The sequence below is a fragment of the Populus euphratica genome, unplaced genomic scaffold (assembly GCF_000495115.2).
Source record: "Populus euphratica unplaced genomic scaffold, PopEup_1.0 scaffold3013.1, whole genome shotgun sequence".
NCBI lineage: Eukaryota > Viridiplantae > Streptophyta > Magnoliopsida > Malpighiales > Salicaceae > Populus > Populus euphratica.
Window position 1 is genome coordinate 5,920 of NW_011502858.1, and position 9,772 is coordinate 15,691.

The 9,772-nt window shown below is 35.8% G+C and overlaps 1 non-coding gene across 1 annotated transcript; it reads left to right on the forward strand.

Moving 5' to 3' along the window:
* Positions 1 to 1,707: 1,707 nt before the first annotated feature.
* TRNAF-GAA (transfer RNA phenylalanine (anticodon GAA)) lies at positions 1,708 to 1,780 on the forward strand. The gene has a single exon. It is a non-coding gene; the product is annotated as a tRNA-Phe (tRNA).
* The last annotated feature ends 7,992 nt before the right edge of the window (positions 1,781 to 9,772 follow it).

Consider the following 9,772-nt stretch of genomic DNA (forward strand, 5'->3'; position numbering starts at 1 on the left):
GGGATAATAAATTTAAAATCAAGGTAATTAGTATCTTCTCGTAGTAATGTGAGACTTACCAATAGTAGGAATGGTTGTGACAATCTCACCGAGCTTGAGCTTGTAAAGAATGGTTGTCTTACCAGCAGCATCAAGACCCACCATCAGAATACGCATTTCCTTCTTAGCAAACAGTCTGCTAAACAACTTGGTGAAAGACAGCCCCATTTTCTCACGTCTGCCGATTACAACAATCCAAAAATCAACTCACTAATTGAAAATTCCCATAGCTAAATCAAATGCAATTCCTCATCATTATCAGAAAATAGATCTCAATCACCTTGATTTAAAACATTGCACATTTTTAAATAAAAACGAATCATATCAACACACTAGATACGAACCCAGAGATTATCTAGACATTGAGTCAAATAAATCGACACAAACCTAGAGAATTCAGTTATTCAATACATAATAAATTAAACTGAAGACAACTTAGACATGGATTTAGACCTGATTTCCTACAGATCAGGTGCCAAACAGGATGTGTTGCATCCAGTGATATCCAAATCTAAGGTATCATCACAAGATTTCAGGTCATGCAAAAACAAAAGCATGATATAAAGCAAGATCCATGAGGCAGCATCACATCAAAATTAAGATCAAGCCATTACGAAACCAAATCGCGCTCTAAATCTTATATCAGACAAAATCAAAGACATAAAATCCGAATCACAGAAATTTAACAATTCGATTGAGAAAAATGTGACATGAATTTAGCAAATAATCAGAATCTAGGGTTCCGGACATAGGGATCATAGAAGAGGATAGCACTTGCCTGACAAGGAGCCAAAAGAGGAGAGGGAGAGGGAGAGAGAGAGATCTACCTCAGCAGAGAGAGCAAAGGGAAAATAAAATGAGGACGAAGAGCAGTCCTTAACGGCAAATACGCACACGATCCAAGAGACTAATTGTTTGTATTTATAGGACTTAACGGGGATCCTCTCCCTTTTGGCCTTTTTCAATTTTAACTGTCAAGTACGCCGTTAACTGTTACCAATTGGTTGCCTGTTTATGGGTTGCTTTTGTTACGCCGTTAAACCACGTTGTGGCCTGGCCTGCATTAGTTGGAGATTGCTGCCTGTTTGGAAATAGGAGAAGGGTTTCTCGTTTCGGGATCAGGACTTTCTGATCCCGACACTTGGAAATTCTGTCCTTCAAATTGCTTGTGCGGGGATCGGGGGCTGGGCTTGGCTTCTCGTAGTAGCTATCAGACTTATTTAAATTCAAAATTCTTAAAAGGACATGAAAAAACGCAATATTTTCTTTCTATTAACCACGTTTTATTGCGACGTCAATCTCTCAATTCACCTATCTTTTTATAAAATAAATAAATGTATAATGTCCCACGTCATAGGCTAGATGGGAGTTTAGATTTTACGTACGCAAATCATGTCCAGATAGAAAAGAAAATTATTCCGATTAAGAAATTACATTTGGAGTGCCGCTCCTCCTACCCTCTGAAAGAAATTTTATGGTGATTTAGTTTCTCTCGTCCACTCTTCCACTCCTTTGCATTTGCACCGTATGGTTGAGAAACTGTTAATTCCCTCTGTCTAACATACATACATTATATATCCCAATAAAAGTTTCTTGGAAATCCTTCGATGTGGGTTGAACTTAATAAATAATGGGGTAACAATTACATAACAATACATCGACCGCACAGCGGGGATAGCTCAGTTGGGAGAGCGTCAGACTGAAGATCTGAAGGTCGCGTGTTCGATCCACGCTCACCGCATTTATGTTTTTGGGCCGGGGATTTATTTATGCCTCTTTGAAGTCGCAATATACCAAGCAAGGTTTCTTGTTGATCTCTCTCCCCGATACATCAAGCTTAATTTCTGAAACCACTTTGAAATCTCTCTCATTCCCCTCCTAGCATTCAGGAAAAAAATTTATCTTCTTCTTTTGTTTTAGTTTCTCTACAAGCATGATGAAATCTTTCGGCGATGCAGCAACAACGGTTAACAATCAAGACAATCTTACGCAGCAGCAGCAGTCGGTGCAGGATAAGGATGGCGATAATTTTAGTATCCGTAAGTGCAATTGGTAAGGGATTTGCAGGTGCACTTCATAAATTTTTTCATTCTATTAATATCTATTCTCATTTACACTTTGCTGCCCCTGCAGGATAAGAACAAGAAACGCAAGTTCAATGATGATGATATGAAAAAAAAACTTTGAGAAAAAGAAGAACGCATTGATAGGAGAGATGAGTTTGGAAGGATCGTGACTGAAAAACAAGCCTTTAAAGCTCTTTGTCATAAGTTTCATGCTAAGGGACCAGGGAAGACTAAGTAAGAGAGACGACTGAAGAAATACCAGCAGGAGATGAAACGTACGTACCTTGCAGATTTCGGAACAAGAATTACTGTCCGTCCAGAAGATGAAGGAAGCTCACCCTTCTTCACACTCTCCCCACGTTCTTCTTTATTTAAGTTTATTAATTATCCACCACTGGCCTATGTTTAAGATTAGTACTGGTACTTGATGATTTCGAGAATGTGTGTCAACTAAGAACTAGTTCACGTGGTTTAATTCTTAATTCAATGTTAACGTTTTTTTACTCTAATTGATTAGTTTTTAAAGTAATGTTGTTTTATATAATAGCACTACCGTCTGTTACCATGTTCCAGACATTTTCCTTTTATTTTTGTAATAGTAATGTTGCTTTATATAATAGCACGACCATAGACAGTATAAGCTCGCATGTGAAGGGAAGAGGAACAATACTTTACACTATTTCCCATGCCTGTCCTAGAGTTTTTCCGTAACTATCGGAGTAGTATATTTCTTGATCCTTATTTCTTCGTAATGCCCATCTTGCAATCATTCACAAGCCAACTGATCTCGTTCCTTTCAGTGGTTATGATGAATTTAGTTTTGAGGCCTAGTGATTGACTGTTTGACTAGAGGACAAAACCAGGTCATCTCCTTCTTCATCTTACTGTTGGTGTGTTGTCGCCTGTTTTCATCACGGGTCTCCGATTATGTCGAGTAATGAGCATCACTCATCGAGTAAACCAAAAAAATGAATCATGCCCTAGTAATACTGTACCAGCAGTGTCTTTGTCCTGGCACGCTCCTGTTCCTATGCAGGAAAACCAGTTGCGTCCAAATTCTCAGCCATCTCACTTGCAGGTCATCCCCTTCTTCATCTTGGTATTGGTGTATTGTCGCCTGTTTTCATCACGGGTCTCCGAATTCTCCCACCAACAAAGGGAAGAGGAACAATACTTTACACTATTTCCCATGCCTGTCCTAGAGTTTTTCCGTAACTATCGGAGTAGTATATTTCTTGATCCTTATTTCTTCGCAATGCCCATCTTGCAATCATTCACAAGCCAACTGATCTCGTTCCTTTCAGTGGTTATGATGAATTTAGTTTTGAGGCCTAGTGATTGACTGTTTGACTAGAGGACAAAACCAGGTCATCTCCTTCTTCATCTTACTGTTGGTGTGTTGTCGCCTGTTTTCATCACGGGTCTCCGATTATGTCGAGTAATGAGCATCACTCATCGAGTAAACCAAAAAAATGAATCATGCCCTAGTAATACTGTACCAGCAGTGTCTTTGTCCTGGCACGCTCCTGTTCCTATGCAGGAAAACCAGTTGCGTCCAAATTCTCAGCCATGGCGAAGCTTTCAATGCCTTTATGATCAACTTCACTTCAGAAAACACATAAATACAGTTTTATAGTCATTCTAATCAAAACAGAGCAAAATGAGTGCAAATCTAATAAAATCTCCACTTCATTTTTCCCTCCTCAGGGATCCTATAATTATGGGGTTCTTCTTTCCCCTTCCGATTAACTGTCAGTGCTACAGAAATCCAGCAATATTCACCTTTGGTGACTCCAATTCTGACACTGGTGCTTATTATTCTGGACTTGGTTTGATGTTTGGAATTCCTAAGGGACTCACATACTTTAATAATCAGCCGTCCGGTCGATTATGCGATGGACAATTGGTCATTGATTTCATATGTAAGTAGATCAACAAAGCCCTTCATTACCAAAAAAAAAAAAAAAACAAAGCCCTTTGCATTTGTTAACCATCTTTTACCTTTAAGGAGTTTCTACTTTCTTCAGAATGTAACGTAAACTGATGCTAATATGCCGCATCAAAATTGGCATCTATTGCACAACATTCGAACATCTAGTCCAAATATTTTACAATCAAGACCAAGTTAGTTTGATGCCCTAGACAATTTCAATTTCTTCTTGTTCATAATTTTGTGAGTGTTTCATAGTCCACTCTTTTATCATCTGCTCATCCAGGACATCTCTTAAATGTTATAATATACCAAAATCTAATACGTTGAGGATTGAGGTTTTTTTGGTATTTAAATAATGATTAATTAAATTTCTATATTAATATTTTATTTTTCATGGCTTAAAAAGTATATAATTGATGATATATAAAAGTCATGGTATTTGCTTAATAGTGAATTAAAAAAATCCTCTAATGATAAAGTCAACTTTAAAAAAAAATTGTAATAAATAAAAAAAAGTTTTAAATTTTAAGTACAAAAGTTTTTGTCTTTGTTTTGGTATGACAAATGTTCTAAAAGTTATAAATGTTTAAAAAGTAGAAGAAATTAATTTTTTACTTGAATAATTTGAGAGATATTTATAATCCTAAAATTTTGTTGTTTCAATGAAATGGAAAGAATGAAGAATCATTTTTTTCTAAAGATATTAATAAGAGATAAAAATCTCTTATATATTATAATATATAATGAGATATAAATATAATTTATAAATCATTAATGAAATAAAAATATAGCAAGGTTTTGATAGACCTTTTATACATTTATAAATATAAAAATATAATTATTTCTAATATAAATAGTTTATGTTAATAGTCTTAAAATAATAGCTTTAAAACAAAATCTTATAGTTTTATACAAATTTTTAACAATCTTTACATCTATTTGATTTAGTTTGTAGTCAAGTCTAGGAAAAACAAGTCGAGTAGTAGTTTACTTGACTCATTTTGTTTTAAATTGAGTTGAGTAGTATATGGCTAGATTCATATATTAATTGAATTTGACAAGTTATTAAATTTATATTGCATTGAGTTTAATATATAACTGAAATTAAATATATTGAATTTAATAATTTATTAAATATATGATAATTAGCTTAATATATATAGCCACGTAACCAAGTTTAAGTATATTAAATACGAAAAATTATTAAATTTATGTTGTTTTAGATTTAACACAAGAATAGGCATGAATATATTAGGTTTAAAAGCTTTTCGTACTTATATTTGCTTGAATTATCACCCTACTGTGGGTTTAAGCTTTTTCACGTAACATTGAAAAACAAATACTGCTACTCAATCTCTGTGAACTTTATTTTTTTTTTAAATGCGCCTGCAGAACCTAGAAACTAGACCTGCCTAATGTTTGCGGTGACCCGCTGACCAAATAACCCCCATTCTCAACTATATCCTGTGTATACTGCAGGAGAAAGTTTGAAGACAAGTTGCTTGACCCTTAACTAGAACCAATGGGGTTAAATTTCAGAATTGAGTCAATTTTGCTTTTAGGGGTGCTGCCACTCAACCTGGATAAGCCTTTTAGTTTAGCCGTTCAAATTCTTCAGTTCCCTCGATTCCGACCTCGCTCCTCAGTGCTAGCTAGTTTCAAAAGGTAATGGGGCCTCTGGGTTGCCTTCCAAAAACACTTGCTACCTTCGACGAAAAAGCTAGTGATTTTGATCAGCATGGACCTCTCAATGATGCAGCAACACGATTTAATGATCAGCTGTGCATTCTATGTGAAGAACTTGAATCTGAATTGAAGAGTAGCACCATTGTGTACGTGGACATGTATTCCATCAAGGATGACGCCATCGCGAATGCTACTACATATGGTATGGCCTCATTCCAAAATTCTAGATAGATCCACACAATTTATCAAGCAAATTCAAGTTCTTAATTTGTGTTAGTTTCATTGTTTAAGAGAATATATCTTTCGTTTAGTACATGTGTGTGGAGCGCATGTGCTTGTGACCTCAAGCTGACAGTCTGATCAACAGGTTTTGAGAATCCATCGAAGGCATGTTGCAGCTATGGCGGTCCACCATACAACTACGTAAAATCCTAATATTACATATGCACCCGAGCTGGTTACGCTACACAGAAGCTGCCACTGCAATCATTGCCTCCAAAACACTATCTACTGATTACTCTACACCTCAGATTAATTCAATAATTTCTGTAATAACTAGCGAGTTTGCAGCTTCGTTGAAATTGCTAATTTAAATATCATTGGAAATTTAATACTCGCAGGAACTTTACAAGCAAACCTAGTTGAAATTTTATCTATTATATATTGCTAGTTGACGTGTGATTCAGTGAATGAGATAAACAGTTTTCACTTTCCTGCGGCACATGGTTCATAGCATCTACAAGAAAAATTCTTCGGTCATCTTGCAAATGGAGCGAATATATTAAGAGTATGTGGTTTACGTAACGGAAAAAAAAGAAAGAAAGTGGTTTTCACTCGCAACTGGATTATGCCAAGTAGACAGAAAATCAACGCCAGCAAATTAATTTGATTGAATATTTTTGCGGAAGTCTTTCCATGTTAGATTAGAAACAGTTCTTCCCGAAGAAATACTACTGTGAACGAGAATTCTCTTCCTCTTTAAAACCCAAAAGCTTGTATCCAATCTCTTGTGAGTGTAGAAATTGCTGCGCTATAGGGAATGGGTTATGTGGGATTCTCTATTTACTCCGTATTGGCTGTACGAATATGCATCTTCGTTAATTCAAATCTCAAATTCTAGAGGGATGAGATCCCTTATTAATTTTGGTGATTCGAATTCTGCAGTACTGGAGGAGTGCTAGCAGGCACCGGCCTTCCCCATGGCATTTCATTTTCCATTGAAGCACTGGACGGCTAGGTGTCGGGCGGCTTGATTGACTTTTTATGTGAGTACAATATCCCTGTCACCAATCTTTTTATGGGTTGAATATATATCCTGACCAAGAAATGCCGATCTTCTCTGAACTTTCACTTGCTTATGGGGATTGTCGTTACGCAGGAAAAAGAAATCCCAAATAAATAGACACTCGATTAGGCATCTGTTTTCTCTGCAATAATTCATTGGAGTCTAATAGCGGCAAGCTTATCTGAAATATTATTTTATGACCAATTGCGCTGATTTAATCTCTTGTTTGGTATTGTGTTTGAAATGGAGGTTGGGTAGTATTTGAATTTTTTGTGTAAAATTAATTAATTAATTATTTTTTTGGATAGTTTTGATATTGATATTAAAAATAATTTTAATTTATTTTCAAATTTAAAAAACTTTGAAAAGTAATCTACATTACACCCTCTTGGTTGTAGCAATCAATTAAACGATTGTATGCCTTCCTATTCTGACATGGATCACGATATGGTCCTGCCTTGGTTTTGTTTTTTCTTAACTTCTTCGATCAGAAAAAAAAAAATGTTTTGAAGTTGGGGAGGAGATTTGGTTGACACTTCATAGGTCTTATTCGCATAATTAATCATGTAAACCAGGAGAACTTTTGTATATTACATATAGTTTCCATTTTCCCTCTTCTTTGCTATCTTAATTTATCTTTTCCTTGGATTAAGAGACTCGCAGGATTAGTTTGATCGTGTAATCAGGTAGGAGAACACTTGAACTCGAGTTATTTGGATCCGTTAAGTGGAGTAGATGACCGTTCACTTGTGACACGTTTCAAGAATCACTCCCTTGAACTCCAATGAATGGGTAAGCACGGTGTAGACTAGTGAAGATGATGTAAATCTCAGTGAAAACACAAAACAGGTTCAGGAAATTACATTGATGGCGAGGGGTTTCTAATGCGCTGTACTTGATTGATATTGACCAGAACGATCTGTTAGTCGCCCTGTATGCATCAAACCTAACGTATGCAGCTGTTCTTGAAAAGATCCCTTCTCTTCTTGCAGAAATTAAAATAGCTATTCAAGTTCTTTGGCGGACAAGATATATATACCTTTCTCTAATCTAATTTGCTGGGAATGCAGAGCATGTATTTATATGGTGGCAGAAAGTTCTGGATGCCCAACACTGGTTCATAGGGGTGTGCACCCAGACAACTAGCATTACATCATGAAAACAGTGACCTCGATCAAATTGGATGCCTTTGCGTGCGTAATGATGTTGTGAAAGCTTTTAATAAAGGACCTCGCGAAATCTGCAACGAAATGAGAACGATCTTTGAAGATGCAACGATTGTCTGTGTAGACATATACAAGATCAGACACAATCTCTTCGTCAAGCATAAAAATACGGTAATTCTGATGTCAGTTTGAGTTGAAATTAGAGGCTGCTTTTAATTATTGGTCTGTTCTGTGGATTTGAGTTGGGTGTGCTTTTACACTTTAAATAATTTCCACGAATAAATGCGTAGGTCTTGATGATCCATCCATTCATGGATTTGTGGCTATAAAGGGCCAACAAATTATTACAATGTTAAAGCAACGTGCGGCCAGCCTGGTTGCAACCTTTGCAAGAGTTCTAGAGCGTGAGATGAAGTTCATTGCACTGAAGAAGCCAACCGCGTGACTGCATCGAGTATTTATTAGCTCAGTATTTTACCACTAGAATCGAGCCTGACCATTTATAGTAGATTTGACGAATCATGTGATAAGTTTTACGATCTTGCTAAACTATGAAAAAACCTGTGATTCGATGAACTATAAACGTTAAAAAATCTCAATTATTTTAAAAAAACAACAGAATAACTTCGAAAGCAACAAGTAAAATAAAGAAATTCCCAAAAAATAACCTCTGCATATAATTTGGACACAAATTACTAATTTTCAATAGATATTAGGCACTAAATTACTAACTGGGCACAAGGGAATTAGGCACTCCGGAGTCCAGACACTTCGTCAACTCTGAACACCCCAACCATGCAGCTCCCTCCAGGTGCAATATCATACACAGAAAAAAAAAAAAACACATAATTTTGCTTTGCAAGGATCCAATATCCTGCCATGATACTTAATCATGGGCCTGACATTATGCATCTGAGGTACATGTTGCTCTTTAATTCCAACAGCCTAATGAGAATTAGCTTGTTCTTTTTCCCCTGGTAGAGCTCTCTCTTCCACATTATTAAATCCAAAGAGAAGCAAGATAATATGCTATTGCAAGCAAAACATAATTGTAAGGACAACCCAGAAAAAATTGCCATTCATGTAGTTGGTGTGCATTCTGTGGAAGTGACCCATGGAAAGCTATATGGGCCTGCCACTTAGTCAATGGCTAAGATTGAAAATGAAAGCTCTGCCTTTATGGACAGATGGTTGTGTCTTCGCCTCACAAATCCCAATTATGACCAAGAATAAAGTCTGTGCCAGACAAAATCATTTGAATGCAACTCCAGTCCATTTATTTTATCCCAAAAAAATGAAAAATGTGTGCAAAACTTGCTTTCAAGTGGACGGGGGGTTCGGTATCTTTTGTTTCTTTTTATTTAAAAATATATTAAAATAATTTTATTAGATTTTATTTTTATTTTTAAGACTAACACATTAAATTATCAAGAAAAACACTAAAATAATTATTAATTTAATATTTTTTCAAACTACTAAAAATAGTTTTAAAACACATACAAACACAATTTTAAATTCCTTTCTCGTCTTATTTCTATATTTTCTGGCGAGACATGGGCAGTAGTGGACTTGGAACCGTATTTTCATTATCATATAC